General features: G+C 36.0%; 1 pseudogene; it reads left to right on the forward strand.

Annotated features, from left to right (window-relative positions):
* The first annotated feature begins 222 nt into the window (after window positions 1-222).
* LOC105740941 lies at window positions 223-809 on the forward strand (annotated as a pseudogene).
* The last annotated feature ends 4682 nt before the right edge of the window (window positions 810-5491 follow it).

The following is a 5491-nucleotide window of genomic DNA, read 5'->3' on the forward strand; positions in this document are numbered from 1 at the left end:
GAACCCCTGGTCCCTGCATCTGCCTAAGCAGGTGCTTTAATTCACTGAGCTATTTGGCCAGCCCTAAATTTGATGTTAATAATATGTAATATAACAATCCTTAACTCCCTGTTCTTGTTTTGAAAGTCTGTACCACTTGTATTGTCTTATGGTGTTTTGTTTCGGTCTTTGTTCATGTTACTTGTGTTTTGTTTCTTTACTTTTTAAAATAAAGTTTTACTCTTCCTGTGAGCGGCCTGAGGTGATCTGTGAAAATGGTTCGCTACTCTCTCGACTCAGAAAACCCCACAAAATCATGCAAACCAAAAGGCTCAAATCCTCACACACACCTTAAGAACATGCATGAAACTGCCTAGGCCATTAAGAGTATGCATATCCGAAAGGCCACCAAGTATCTGAAGGATGTCACATTAGAGAAGCAGTGTGTACCATTCCAGCGTTACAATGGTGGAGTTGGTAGGTGTGCCGCGGTCAGACAGTGGGGCTGGACACAGGGTCAGTGGCCCAAAAACAGTGCTGAATTTTTACTGTACATACTTTAAAATATAGAAAATAATGCTGAGTTTAAGGGTGTAGATGTAGATTCTCTGCTTATTGAACATAGCCAGGTAAACAAAGCACCCAAGATGCGTCGCTGTACTTATGGAGCTCATGGCCAGATTAATCCATCCATGAGCTCCCCCAGCCATATTGAGATGATCCTTACTGAAAAGGAACAAATTGTTCCCAAACCAGAAGAGGAAGTTGCACAGAAGAAAAAGATATCCCAGAAGAAACTGAAGAAACAAAAACTTATAGCATGGGAATAAATTAAGCATAAAAAATGCAAATAAAATTAATGTTGAAAAATAAAATAAAAAATAAAATTTTAAAAAGTGAAGAGACAGGGCCAGGGAGATGGCTCAGTGGAATAAGTGCTTCCCTGGCAAGTGCAAGAGCCTGAGTTCAATCCCCAGTTCCATAAAAAAAAAAAAAGGTGAAGAGACACAAAACAGTAAAAAAAATAGAAACTACAGAATTTCACTAAATAAAAATAGGAATTCGACAATGGTTGTTGTATTACACTGTTATCTTCAAATTAATTGTTTAGATTAACAGAATCAGGCAAAATTAGTAATAAAGACATTATAAGAAATTAAAAAGGAAAAGAAAAAATTTAACCATTAACTACTTTAAGTAAACCAGCAGAAATCTTATATACATAAATGTATCTTTTCCCCTTCTTTCTATTGACTTTTCCTCATCCCAGTTTTTCCTTCCTTTGAACAGATCATTCCCTTTCACAGTATGTATTGTACCTTTTCAATTTTATTTATTCTTTCAGGTTCATACAGTAGTTATCCAGTGCCTTGTTTTCACATGGGGGTCTGATTTATTTTACTTAACAGTATGGTCTCCAGTTGCATCCATTTATCTATAAAAGCTTGAGTTTATCATTTTTTAAACACCTAATACTCCATTGTGTAAAAATAGCAAATTTTAAAAACTCTATTCTTTAGTTGTGGACATTTGGGCTATTTCCATGATTTAGTTATCAGAAATTGTGTTGCTACAAACATGGGTGCCCAAGGTAATACTTGAAAGAATTAACAACTGGGTCCTCCTCTTATTGAGAAGTTTTTGCATGTCAAAAGAAGTTACCAACAAAGTGAAAAGACAACCCAATTTTTCCAAATTTGGAAAAAATCTTGACTAATAAGCACTCAGACAAAAATCTGTTCTCTAGAATTTAATTAATTAATTTATTTATTTATTTATTTTGGCAGAATTGGGTATTGAACTCAGGCCTGTGGGCTTGCAAGGGAAGCACTTATTCCACTAAGCCATCTCCCCAGCCTCTGTGCTCTAGAACTCATAAAGAACTGAAAACATTAGGGCCCCAAAATTTAAAGACCTAATCCAGAAATGGGCATCCGAGATGAACATACACTTCTCAGAGGATGAAATTAAAGAAGCGAATAAATATATGGAGAAAATGCTTCACATCACTAGCCATCTGTGAAATGCAAATTAAAACAGTGAGATACCATCTCACCCCAAAAAGAATGGCTATCACAAAGATACCAATCAACAACAAATGTTGGAGAGGCTGTGGGGAAAAAGGAACCCTTCTCTACTGCTGGTGGGAATGTAGACTGGTACAACCATTATGGAAACTAGTGTGAAGACTCCTTAAAAAACTAGGACTGGAAATCACATTCAAACCTGCTATCCGCCTACTGCGAATTTTCCCAGAGGAACTGAAAACGTCATATCATAGTGATAAACGTGTACTATGTTTATAGAAGCACAATTTGTGATAGCTAAATCTTGAAAACAAACAAGATGCCTGTCACCTGAGGAGTGGATGGTAAAGATGTGGTATTTTTATACAATGGAGTGTTACTCAGCTATAAAGAATGATAAACTCAAAGCCTTTATATTTAAGTGAATGCCACTTGAAGATATACTCATAAGTGAAATAAACCAGACCTACATGTGTAAATATCATATAGTATCTCTAGGATAATAACTCTGAAAAAGAAATAAAAATAGAAAGTTATAACACAACTAAAAGGAAAGCGAGAACTTGAGAATTAGACAACAAAGAGAAGGCAAGGAGTAAAGCTGGGAAACATGACAGGGGCAAAGCCATACATTTACATTTACATTCAAAAGATGGTTAAGGCAATGATCCTGAGAATCTTCAGCAGGTTTTTGAAACTAGGAGTTAATTGGTAGGATTCTCACCCTGACTAATTATATATACTGATACCTGTGAACTAAGCAACTGTACTGAAGATAGCAATGTTTAGTAGGGTCACGCTTGGAATGCTTGTCATTCTGGTCTTCTAAATATGTACTGCTTGTCATGATATACCAGTTACTGCCATACTGTCTCTCAAGTAAATGTTTATTTAAAAGAAAAGTGTAATAAATGAAAACAAGAGACAAATAAAAAAATCACAGGACTATCCTGCTACAATGCTGTATATAGTTAGATTTCTAAATTTCTGTATAAAAATATGTAATTGTTTATTCCTATTTTTAAAAATATATTTTATTTTTTTAATTTTAGTTTTTTCTTCATATTCTATAGGGACTCAAAGTTTAACATATCAATACTTGATGGAAAATATCTGTTCCATGTTATGTCTAAGATGTTTGCTATTCAGACAGATAGTGAGGTTAAGCTCAACTGCTTATGTTGTAGGGTAATATTAATAAGATTCTTTTCTGGAGGGTTAACAGCCTAAGTTTACAGACCAAAAATTAGAGAAAAAGAAGGGCTGCAAGGACAGCCAACATTTTGGCCATAGCCTTTCAAGGTCAGTGAAGACTCAGGACATAGGAAAACCTGTACTGTAACATCATGTAACTCAGTTGTGTCCCCAATTTTCTGATCAAAGAGATTATTGGGCCACAAAGGAAAATGATTGATAATGTAGAGTGTGCCTAAGGAGAGTCACACAGAGAGAAAACATTCTCTCAGGCTTTCACAGAGAGCACATTGGTCAAGCAAAGCTATGACTCATCCACATGGCTGACACTGACAAAGGATCTACAAACTGTGGTACAGGATTTCAGGGTAAATTCTGAGGGGATTTGACTGACCTTGGCAGATATAAAAGTCACATTTCTTCTTATATAGTTCTTGCCTTATCTTGAGATGTGTTTTCTTTTGACTCTTTTGGTAATTTCTTTTAGTGTGCAGAAACTTTTCATAAAGATGAGATCCCAATTGTTGATTCTCTGAAGTATTTTCTGTGCAGTTTGATTTTTGCTTTAACCATCCAGCAGAAAATGTTAAAAAACGAGGTATAAAGGTTAAAGCCATGTTGGTATGCTAGGCTGTAAAGGGCTCAGTTCACAACTTCTGACATTGCCAGTCCTGAGGATGACCCACTATTATGAACTACTGGACTATAATGGAATATTTTGCTGAATTCACGTACCTACAATATTTAAATGACAATGGAATACCCTTCTCTGACAAAACTAAACAAAAAAGAGGATACAAATGAATGACCATTTTGTATCTGTATATTCAAAATAGCTTAATAGGTATACAGCTACTTTCTCTTAATTCAATGAATAGAAAGATTTGTTCTAATAGTGTTTGTGCCCTATCTTTTTTTTTTTTCCCAGAACCAGGGATTGAACTGAGGCTCTTGCACTTGCCAGGGAAGCACTTATTCTACTGAGCCATCTCCCCAGCCCTCTAATAGTGTTTGTGGACAGAATATCACGTCTGCATCTTGTACTATGAATAACCACTAAGAAGAAACCACTATACAATGTATTAATTATTGCAACTGCCCTACTAATTTGTTTGAAACTTTCTCATTGCTATTTGTTCCTCAATAAAATTATTAAAAAATAAAAACGAACAAACAAACATGGGTGCCCATAAAAATCACTGTGGTATGATGTTTTCAGTTCATTTGGAGAAAATTCCTAGCAGGGCAATAGCTGAGTTGAATGAGATCTCTAATCCTAGCTTTTTGAGGAATATCCACACTGATTTCCATAGGGGTTGGACCAGTCTGCACTCCCACTGACAGTGGAGAAGCTTCCTTTTTTCCTGAAGCCCCTCCAGTATTTGCTATTGGTTGTTTCCTTGATGATAGCCATTCCCTCTGGAATGTGATAGAATATCAGGGTTGTTTCAATTTGCATTTCTCAAATCACCAATGATGTTGAACATTTTTTCATATAGTTATTTGTCATTTGTATTGCTTCATGTGTGAAATGTATATTCATCTCAGGTGCCCAATTTTGGATTAGGTCTTTGAATCTTTCTTTCTTTCTTTCTTTTCTTTCTTTCTTTCTTTCTTTCTTTCTTTCTTTCTTTCTTTCTTTCTTTCTTTCTTTCTTTCTTTCTTTTTTTGGTATTTTAGGGAACTGTCTACAGGGTGTTCAGGGTTTCACTACTAGATTGGACCTGTTTACAACCTTTAAAGAGCTGGGATTACAGGTACCATGCCCAGTCTCGATTGCTGTCTCAGCGCATCCCAGGGGCAGGGCCAGCACAGCAGGCTCGGAGACCAAACCCTGTCCCCTGCACCTGCTTGCAGGTGCTTTAATCCGTTGAGCTATTTGGCTGGCTCAGGTGTTTGAATTTTGGAAATCTGATTTTTAAAAAAATTCTTTGTATGCTCTAGGTAGAAGTCCTTTCTCTGAAGGACAGTCCATTATAAATTTTTTGCAGTTCATGTGTTTTCTTTTGACTCTTTCAGTAATTTCTTTTGGTGTGCAGAAACTTTTCAAAAAGATGAGATCTCAGTTGTTGATTCTTTAAAGTATTTTCCGTGAGTTTGGTTTTTGCTCATGAACTTTCTACCAACCCCTATGTCTTCAATATTTCTACCTACATTCTTTTCCAGAAACTTTAGTGTTTCTGTCTTAATATTTAAATCTTTGATCATTTTGACTTGTAGTTTTGTGCACAATGATGGGGAGGGATGGGTCTATTTTAATCCTTTGGCGTGTGGAAAGCCAGTTTTTCCAG

This window comes from Octodon degus, unplaced genomic scaffold (assembly GCF_000260255.1).
Source record: "Octodon degus isolate 3935 unplaced genomic scaffold, OctDeg1.0 scaffold00241, whole genome shotgun sequence".
Taxonomy (NCBI): Eukaryota; Metazoa; Chordata; class Mammalia; order Rodentia; family Octodontidae; genus Octodon; species Octodon degus.